This window comes from Triticum urartu, chromosome 2 (genome assembly GCF_003073215.2).
Source record: "Triticum urartu cultivar G1812 chromosome 2, Tu2.1, whole genome shotgun sequence".
NCBI classification, from domain to species: Eukaryota; Viridiplantae; Streptophyta; class Magnoliopsida; order Poales; family Poaceae; genus Triticum; species Triticum urartu.
In genome coordinates this window covers 379,967,357-379,978,724 of record NC_053023.1, presented here as the reverse complement: position 1 = coordinate 379,978,724, position 11,368 = coordinate 379,967,357, and positions in this window count along the sequence as shown.

The following is an 11,368-nucleotide window of genomic DNA, read 5'->3' as shown; positions in this document are numbered from 1 at the left end:
GTTGTGTACCGGCCATGAAGATCATAACTCTGTTCGGCTGCTCATAGGTGTCCGGAATACTGTCACCATTGGAACAGCCCCCAAGCCTGCCGTCTTGCAGTTGATACACTGAATCGGTCTCACCAGTTGAAGAATCGCCATCAGAGCAAATTACCATCTCTCCCTTGGACACCAATCCTTCCTCAAGATCAATCCCATGGATGAAACCAACGAAGGCGCGCTTCATGGTGGCTTGAACCTTGGTGGGTCATGCGCGCTGATCCGTCTCGACGATATCGGTGCAGATGTCTGGCTCAGGCCCTGACTCGCTGATCTTGCCGATGAAGACGTGGATTCCACCAAAGGGGACCCGGTACCCGTACTCAATTGAGTTGGCCTCGGGGCCCCAGTCAGCATCGTTGATGTAGAGCTTTCCATGATGACTCTTGGTCATCCAACCCATGGCATATCCTTTGATCCCTGCGAAGCTGCCTTTCAAGAACTCGAAACCACCGTGCACTGGCCCCACGGTGGGCGCCAACTGTCGTGGACCTAACACAACAGATGCCCTAGCGAAAGAACTTAGGTGTGGAGCCATCGCTGCTAGATTAGCTTGAAGGGTTTAAAACGGGACAAAGGACAGAAGGAGTTTACCCAGGTTCGGCCCCTCTCAACGAGGTAAAAGCCTACTCCTGCTTTAGGTTGTATTTCTTAGGTTTCGATGACCAGGGAGCGAATACGCTTAACCAAGCTCTCGATTGATTGTTACTTGACTTAACCCACCACTGGGTAACACCTTTATATACATAGGTTGATTCCCAGCGGCTTACAGAGTCCCAGCCATCTCATACACAATGTGTGCAGGTCGTTGACCAACTAAGCTTGCCATATAATACAAGTTAACATATGGTGGTTCATACCCATGGGCCTCAAGTCGCCCCGAGTCTTGGGCCTTCAATAAGCTTGCTTTTATGGACCGCCATCTTCATCATCTTCTTGGGCCTTTGCATCAATAAGCTTCCAGTGGCATGACCTTGCCCCTCCTGGGTGGGTCATACCCAGAAGTTTATATCCCCAACAACCCTCATAGTGGATGCAGCCAACAAGAGCAAAAACCTGCTCAATAGGTGCGTGATGAGACGCTTCCTGAACGACCTGGAGCTCAAAGAGGCATGGCTCATTGGGCGGAGATATACGTGTAGTAACAAGACAAGCCATCCCACGCTTGATAAGAGTGATCGTTAGTTCTCCACGGCAGATTGGGACACTGGTCACCCGGAGCACCTTCTGGAGGTCTTGTCGTCCTCCATCTCGGATCACTGCCCACTGGTCATGTCAACTAATGCCTCTTTCCACCACAAATCATGATTCCACTTCCAGAGCTACTAGCCATCTATCCCCAGCTTTCGTGAGGTGGTGGCGTGTAACGCCCTCGATGCGGCTATATCTCCCATGTGTCGAAGCACGACTTAGAGGCATAACCGCATTGAAAGCAATGTCGCCAGTGAGGTAATCTTCACACAACCCATGTAATACATAAGGGAAAGAGATACATAGTTGGCTTACAATCGCCACTTCACACAATACATGAATAAAGCATTACATCATCCAGATACAATCAAGGTCCAACTACGGAACCAGAATAAAAGAAGACTACCCCTAATGCAAAAGATCCCCGATCGCCCCGACTGGGCTCCACTACTGATCAACTGGAAACGAAACAACACAAAGAACACAAACTTCATAGAGCTCCTCCTTGAGCTCGGGTGCGTCACCTGCACTGTTATCATCGGCACCTGCAACTGGTTTTAAAAGTAATCTGTGAGTCATGGGGACTCAGCTATCTCACACCCTCGCGATCAAGACTATTTAAGCTTATGGGTAGGGAAAAGGTATGAGGTGGAGCTGCAGCAAGCACTAGCATATATGGTGGCTAACTTACGCAAATGAGAGCGAGAAGAGAAGGAAAATCACGGTCGAGAATCTATGATCAAGAAGTGATCCTAGAACAACCTACGTTCGAGCATAACTCCAACACCGTGTTCACTTCCCGGACTCCGTCAGAAAGAGACCATCATGGCAACACACATGGTTGATGCATTTTAATTAAGTTAAGTTTCAGGTTTTCTACAACAGGACATTAACAAATTCCCATCTGCCCATAACCACGGGCACGGCTTTCAAAAGTTCAAAACCCTACAGGGGTGTCCCAACTTAGCCCATCACAAGCTCTCACGGACAGCGAAGGATATTCCTTCTCCCAAGACAATCCGATCAGACTCAGAATCCCAGTTACAAGACATTTCGACGATGGTAAAACAAGACCAGCAAGACGACCCGTTGTGCTGACAAATCCCGATAGGAGCTGCACATATCTCGTTCTCAAGGCACACCAGATAAGCTAAGCGTACAGCAGCCGACGTAACCCAAGTTTCCAAGGGATGGCCCTGCAAGGTGCTCTAGTTTGGACCAACACTCAGAGGAGCACTGGCCCGGGGGTTTAAATAAAGATGACCCTTGAGTCTGCAGAACCCAAGGGAAAAAGGCTTATGTGGCAAATGGTAAAACCAAGGTCGGGCCTTGCTGGAGGAGTTTTATTCAAGGTGAACTGTCAAGGGGTTCCCATTATAACCCAACCGTGTAAGGAACGCAAAATCAAGGAACATAACACCGGTATGACGGAAACTAGGGCGGCAAGAGTGGAACAAAACACTAGGCATAAGGCCGAGCCTTCCACCCTTTACCAAGTATATAGGTGCATTAAAGTAAAAAATAGATATTGTGATATCCCAACAAATATCCATGTTCCAACATGGAACCAAACTCCAATCTTCACCTGCAACTAGAAACGCTATAAGAGGGGCTGAGCAAAGCTGTAACATAGCCAAACAACGGTTTGCTAGGACAAGGTGGGTTTGATACTTGGCATGGCAATATGGGAGGCATGATAAAGCATGTGGTAGGTATCGCGGCATTGGCATAGCAAAAGAGCGAGCAACTAGCAAGCGAAGATAGAAGTGATTTCGAGGGTATGGTCATGTTGCCTGAGATCCTGCAAGGAAGAAGAACGAGTCCATGAAGAAGACAAACAGACGTAGCCAACGTATCCTCACAAATGCAACGTTACCGGATTACCGAGAAGAAGTACACCAGAAAGAAAAACAAACAACATAGTAAACAAACAACACATCAACATGGCATGATGCGCAAACAAGTATGATGCATGTCCGGTTTAATGAGGCATGGCATGGCAAAATGCACAAACAATCCTAAAAATTAAGTGAAGCTCAATATGCAACGAGTTGCATATTGACGAAAGACCACATGACTTATTTAGTTCTCTCCCATTTAAGTACTCAACAATATTAAATGTTGGTTAACATGGCAAGAGGTGAGGCATAACAAAACTACACCATCTAAACAATTTAAATGGGGCCGGATATAACAAATAACGAATCCGGTAAATCCCCATATGCATTTATCAATTTGGTGCAACAACAATTTTAAACATCTAAATGTTATTATCATGATGCAGATGACATATTCAAGTAGGATGCAATTTTATGAAAAAGTTCACGTGAGCATTACGAAGCATTTGTCACTGTGGTGGAAAGAAAGGGTGCCACGGCGACGAATCCAAAAATGATGCCACGGCAACATATCGGTTTCGGTAGCACACGGAGATACCAGTGCAAAGGAAGGGTGGCGGGAGCGTGCCAGAGCTAGTGGGGCGATCCCGGTTACCGGGTTCCCATGGATGGACGGCATGGCAACGAGGAGGACTGAGCAAGTGACAACTCGGACACGGTGCAAACATAGGGTGCATCTCATACAACACATCACATGCATACGGTCCACGGGCGGTCGTCTCGGGGTTATACCTTTGAAGTGTGCGTTTTCGGGGCAGAACGAGTTTGACGTGATGTAGTTGTTCTCGCGACGCTAGTCGTTCACGTTCATAGTGGAAGTAATCGTTCACGTTCATAGTGGAAGTAGCAGTTCACGCGACGGTAGTCGAACTTGACGTTCGCGTTACATGGGTCTTCGGCGACGGTCGTCGTACATGGGTCAGAGTGGTACTTGCATCTTCGGACTTGACGAATCCGATAGCTTCGGGGTTCACCGTTGAACTTGACGAAACCCACGGAGATGGAGAGGTACGCGTCAGCGGTAGTCGTACGGGAGGAGAGGATCGTTGAACTTGGCGGTCCTCGTAGAACTAGTACTTGGCGATAGTGATACACGTTCCGAAAGCAGTTCACGACGATGGTAGCCGAAACTTGGTGATCTGAAGGCGTACTTGACGAATAACGGCCATCGTGGTACTTGGTGAAATCCTCGGAGATGGACTTGACGCAAGAAAGGTCTTCGGTGCCACGGTACTTCTCAGATCATCATGCAGGCGTTCTTTCGAAGAGGAACTTGTCGCGTCCCAAAAATGAGCAAGGAAAAAGCCTTCGTTCAACGAAGCTCGACTTGACGAAATCCACAAACAGGACTTGGCACGGGCGTGACGATGCAAAGAAAGCGTGCGGCGGATGCTGCTGTTCATCTGTTTCGAGCAGAGGCGAGGCCATGGTGGATGCAGACGATGATGCAGCAATAGACTTGACACAGGGGAGCAGCAGAGGGACTCCGGTGAACATTATGATGCAGGTTGGGCGGCGGAGCTTGCTGGGTCCAGGCGAGGTCGCCGGCAGCAGCAGCTTGGCATGGCGACGAGGCGGTCTGCAGGAGGCGGGATGGGCCGGATGACATGCATCCCGTCGAAGGCGTGGCTCCGGGCGGAGGCAAGCGACCAGGGATGGAACGAGTTGCTCGTCCCCTGGCTCGGGCTTGAGTGCCTGGGGAAAACGAACACAGAGCGACTCGAGGCTCCGACGAGTGACGCGGCCTGCCGGGGTCCTGGACGGCAGCGCAGGAGAAAAAACAGCGGCAGCAAGGCGCGGCTCTGGTGGTTAGGCAGAGCAGCAGCGGGCCAGGTGGCTACCGCGCGGAGGGACATTGCTTGTCGGCGGGGCCGGTGTTGAGGAGGGATCGGGTAAGGGGTGCTGCCTCTTTCTTTCTGGTGGCGCACAGGAGGGAGGAAGGGAACGGGAGGGAGGTGATGGCGCTACGGGAGGAGCTGGCGATGGGGGTCGCGTGGGATCGAGAGGAAAGGGGTCGAGGGGATCGGGATCGAGCCGAGGGCTCTGCGGTGCTGAGGAGAAGGGTTCGTCTGTGCTAGGGGATCGATAGGAGGCGGCGTCAGAGGAAAAGGTCAAGGGAGAGATGCTTGTTAGGGTTAAGGGAGGAGTGGGCTGACTGCTACTGGGCCTGCGGCTACAAGAGGCCAGAGAGGCAAGGCTAGGCTCTCTCTCTCTCTACTAAAAGAAAAGAAAAAAAAACACAGATTAAGAAAGAAAAGAAAGAGGGGCTAGGGGAAGAAGTTGGACACGCAGATAATTTTCCCGAACTCACAAAAATGTGCTTGTTCCGGGAAAATAGAAAAGGCCATGATTGAGAGATCTAAATTCAAATCCATTTGAATTTAATTCAAATGGTTTGAATAAGTTCAAGGTAATGAAGAGTCCAAAAATATTCGAATTTTTGGTGGAGCTCCGGAAAATGACGAAAGAATAAATGGCAAGGTTAGAGAGCAACTCGAAGAAGAAAAGACTTGAGAGTTTAAATTGCAGGTGTGTCACGGTAATTCCAGAAGAATGGAAATATTTATAATAGCTCCCTAATATCAGGAGGATATGTTATAAAGAGAAGTCACCCTTCCATCGGTTTAAACGGACCGAAGATCCATGCAATTTATGTAAGTGAGTTTTTAGTTGGCTTTGAGAAAATGATGGCATGATGACATGATGCAATGCACATGATGCAACGAACCAAAACGAAACACCCGGCAACACTCGGAAACATGGAAGGCAACTGAAGCTCTGGTCTTGGGGCGTTACATGGCTGCTAGTTGGAACTCCGTCCCTCTAAAGGCCGACCCCTTTGTTGACCTCTTTCTGAGATTCAAGGCTACTGCCAAGGCACCGACTAAATGGAGCCAGTCTAGAATCGGTAACATCAAGGAGCAGATACTGCTTGCCAATGAGCTCATCTTGTGCTTTGACCACGCGATGGACGCGCGGCCTTTATTGGGCTGGGAGGCTTGGCTCCACCGTCAGCTCAAGAAAAAGGTGCTTGGTTTGGCATCCCTGCAGAGGACTATTGCCCGGTAGAAATCTCACATCTCATGGTTAAAAGCGGGTGAGGCCAGTGAGGCGTTCTTCAATATCTTTGCGAGCCAGCGACGGAGGAGAAACCATGTGTTCAGGATGAAGAACGGGATCTCGGAGGCTTCCACGCAGGAGGGCATGTGTGCACTGGCAGGCGGATACTATGCAGGTCTGCTTGCTGTCCCAGTACACCGGCAGCACACACATAGCCTACCAGCGCTTAGGCTGCCGGTGGTGGACACCACAACGCTTGAGGCCCCATTGACGGAAACCCTAATCTGGAACATGATCAAGGAGACATTGCCCGATAAGGCCCCAGGACCTAATGGGTACACTATGAGATTCTACCAATCCTGTTGGGCCATCATCAAGGAAGTGGTGATGAAGGCGGTGCATGCCTTTGACGGTGCAGATGGCAGAGGGATGGACAGGCTAAACGAGGCATTCATCGTACTACTCTGTCAGGACCCCGATCCTAAGTCGCACCGATCTAGCATGTAACACATCATATCACTTGCAGCCTCACACACGGTATTCCCACGGGTGCCACCTTACCTGGCCCGAGACCGTTTGTGCCTTTTGGCTCACGTATATGATAGTGTCGCTAGCGTCCATATGTCCAAGAACCCGGGCCGACATGACTAGTCGTGAATCCAAAGTGCCACTAACTTACAGGGACAGGCATACATGACCCAACAACGAACGTGTCGATCATCAACGTATGAACCCAAGTCGTAGCAAGCTAGAAGGACTTAAAGGAACAACGCATGACATTTCCCCAAAGGGACAGACACATGTACGAAGAAGGACACATGCCAGCCAGCCTAAGTGTTCCGGAGCAGTAGCAAGCTACCATGGCTCAGTGGAAGCACTAGGAGACATTTCCCCAAAAGAGAGGCTACTAAGAATAAACAACTAGGTTGCTGGATCCCACACATACCAAGCATTTCAATAACATACACACAATATGCTCGATATGTGCAAATACAACATGGCATCACAACAAATCTCTACGACTCAAGGTATTTATTCATTAGGCTCCGAAGAGCGAGATATTACAAACATGGGTCTGATGACCCAACATTCAAGTCATACAAGCAATAAGCACATGCGGAAGCTTAACTTGTCTGAGTACAGACAACTACAAATGAAAAAGGCTGAGAAGCCTGATTATCTACAAGACCCTGCCGAGGGAACAAGATCGTAGTTGAGGTAACAAGCTAAGCGTCGAAGTCCACAAGGAACTACTAGCGAGACTAAAGTCTCTCTGAAAAAACATAAATTAAGAAAACATGAGTACAAATGTACCCAGCAAGACTTACATCATATCTAGCTACATATGCATCAGTATCAACAAAGGGGGTGGTGGAGTTTAACTGCAGCAAGATAGCTTTGACTCGGTGGCTATCCTGAACTACGACTGCAAGTAACTCTTTTGAGGTGGCGCACACGAGTCCACATATTCACCATATCAATACACCACTATGGATCCGCTCCCGTCTCCCTATGAGAAGGCCATCCATAGTACTCACGCTTATCTTGCGCATTTTAGAGTATCCACTTTCACTTGTCTATGAACTGTATAGGCAACTCAGAAGTCCTTTACCGCGGACGCGACTATTCGAATAGATCATTTATAACCATGTAGGGGTGTAATTCTTCACACATGTTTCCACCACTTAGCGTCTGCACACGACATGTGCTCAGCAGACTTCAAGTGAAAGCCGACGTGGTTGTAGACCATGCCTGACTAACCACACAAGTCACTAGTCCAGGTTTATCACCTATTCAGGTTCCATCCGAAGGGAGTCCGGCCGAGGTTTCCACTTACATCACCGAATGATGTGTGCATGGTTCCCGAGGCACCAAACAGGCGACTTGGTACACCGGGCCACATGCCTACCGCATCACAGCCCACCCCTCGGGTCAGCGCCGCGCACGGCCTCCGACATACTACAAACACCAGAAACTACTTGCAAATCCTCGACAGAGGACATGGGCGGTTAATAAGTCGAGCGGGGTCATATTTCAGGGCCCAACGTGTGGTAGTAGCTGTTCATGGATCACAAAACACAGAACTCAGTTCTTGAAGACGGCTTCAATGAGACAACCCACCATGTACTCCTACATGGCCTCTCACCGTTACCTTTACCAAATCGTGTTCACACACTGAGCTCTCAACAGTAGGACATGTTCACCACATTCCAATTCATCCCCGATGAATCGGACTTGACTCAACTCTAAGCAGTAGCAGGCATGACAAACAAGCATGAATGAGTAGGCACATCAGGGCTCAAAAACTCCTACTCATGCTAGTGGGTTTCATCTATTTACAGTGGCAATGACATGTCATGCAGAGGAAAGGGGTTCAACTACCACAACATGTAACAGTTGAATCGTTGTTGTCCTAATGTAGTAAAAGAGAGCAGGAGCAAGAGAGTGGGATTGTATCAGAATGAACAAGGGGGGTTTTGCTTGCCTGGCACTTCTGAAGATAGTATAGCTCTTCATCGGTGTCATCGAACTCATCGTCGGAACACGTCTATTGAGAGGGAACAACCACCGGCAGCAGAGAAGGAACACAATCAATGCAATGCAACAATATGATGCATGATCATGACATGGCAAAATGCTGTGATTTGAGCTAATGTAACTAGCAACAGTTTAAATGAAGTTGGTTTGAATCGAAGGTTCAAATTCCAACTCCATATGTGATAATTTAAATGCCAAACATTTGATTTGCCCTATTCAGCAACTATAAGTTGTTCCAATATGCATGAAAAAGGTACAGATGGATAGATTGGATTTTTCTGATCATTTATATATATATAAATCTTTTCATTTTGAGTTACAGATTAATTTCTATGCTATTTTGAAGTTCTGTGTATTTTCTGAAATAAACAAATCATTTCTGATTTATTTAAAATCCCATAAAAGCTTTACTGTGTCAGCATGACATCGGTGTGATGTCAGCAAGTCAACAGGGGCGGGTCCAAGTCAAACCTGATAGTGGACCCCGCATGTCAGTGTCTCAACTAGTTAACTAAGTTAATTAACACTAATTAAACCTAACACTAATTTGTCAGGGGCCTGGGCCCACACATCAGTGAGCCAGGGTAGGTCAAACCCTTGGTCAACTGGGTCAAACTCGCCGGCATTTAGCCGCCGGCAGGGTCAAAAGCGGCCCTGGTGCTCGGGATTGCTCCTCCGGTGACCAAATCAATGGCAGAGGGAACCTACGGGGAGCTGAGGCTCGCCCGCATCCATTGAAGCTAGTGGCAGTAGCTAGGGGGGCCGGAGGCGACGACGGGGAGCTTGGCCGTGGCCGCCGGAGCTTGGTGGTGAGCGCGGGCGACGCTACGGGGTGCACGCGTTGGAGCTAGCATGCTAGGGAGGGCGTGCGCAAAGCGGCGAGTGCGATGGACATGACGGGCGGACCAAAAGGTCGCTGAAGTCTTGTCGGCGGCTAGTGCAGGCGGCGGCGCGTGCGGGTCCGAGCAGCATGGTGGCTACGGCGTACGGTAGTGAGAACGGAGAGGGGGAGGACGGTCAGTGGCTCACAGCGGTCCCAACAATGCAGACAGAGGGCTCGGGAAGGAACCGGAGCAAAGCAGGGCGGCGAGGGGATCTCCGGAGGCCGAATGAGGAAGTCGGCAGCAGGGGCGTCGTTGCAGCGCGTCCGGCATCGCGTGAGTCATCGAGGAGTCATAGACGATGGAGGCGGAGCCCATGGGCACGTCTGAGGGGCGCGCGGTGGCTGTTGCTATGGCAACAACGAGCTGCGGTGACGTGCACGCTCGGTGGTCGCGTGGGAGAGAGGCAGAGGAGGGGAGAGAGCTCCAGGGAGAGTGAGGAGAGGTGCAGGGGGTCGAGGGGAAGCGCATGGCGTCGCGGGAGGCGTCCAACGCAAGCACGCGGGATGGAGGTGGCCTCGCGCGTGCGTGCGCTCGTCGGGCACACGCCCTGCGTCCTCCTGGCAACAGCTTGTCGACGGCGGCGGTGTGGGCTGGGCCTGCAACAGTGCTGGGCCAGCTGGGGCGCAAGGTGAGCCCAGTAAGTCCCTCCCTCCCTCTCTCTCTCTCTCCCTCTCTTTTCTAATTCTTTCTGTTTTCTATTTTTCTGTAATTGTTTTGGATTTATTAAAAATACCAGAGCATTTTCAAAAATCATGAGACTGCTTGTGGCCAGTGTTTGGATTATTTCCAACAGAAAACATTTCATTTCATGAATATTTGGACATTTAAATAATATATAAAATTTAAATGCCCAACTGCAAATAAGGTATGATCTAATTCAGTGACCCAATGTTGTCTTAGAAAAATGTGAACCATTTTTGTCAGAGGTTCTAGCCCAAGGCAAAGATGACGAACATTTTTGAAGGGCAATTCAGGTTCATTGAAAAGATTTAATTTTGACCCTAGTTGAATTTCATTTGCTGCTAGGGTTTAACAGTCCCCATTTCAAATTCATTTGAATTTTAAACATGATGACATGATGATCAAGCAAAGACAATAGGGGCTGAGGTAGGGCTGTGACATACTGCCAAAGATGGAAGGGGCCCTAGACATCAAAGACTTCACGCCCATTAGCCTCATACACAGCTTCGCCAAAATCCTTGCCAAGGTCATGTCAGCTGAGCTCGCCCCGCTGATCCCTAAGCTGGTGGACCAAAATCAGAGTGCATTCATATCTAGCAGGTCGGTTTTGGACGACTTCATGATGGTCCACCAGTCCATTCGTACTTTGCATCGCAAGCGAGGAGCGACCATCATCTTCAAAATCAACATAGCCAAAGCATTTTATAGTGTCTCATGTCAATTTCTCCTAGAGGTGATGGCCCATCGTGGTTTTGGCCCATCGTGGACACGGCGGATCTCCACGCTCCTCTCGATGGCAATCACTCAAGTCCTTGTTAATTGCCCGGCCAGCGAAAGCTTCTGGCATGGAAACGGACTATGCCAAGGGGATCCCGTTTCTCCCTTGCTTTTCATCATCATGATGGATGTCCTCACGGCCATGTTTCGAAAGGTGGAGGAGGCAAGTGTCTTTTCCTCCTTCCATGCACATGGCATTCACCATCGCCTCTCGTTATACACCGATGATGCCATCCTACTCCTTAGGCCGCTGGCCACCGATATGGACGCGGCAAAGCAAATTCTCGAGTGCTTTGGAAA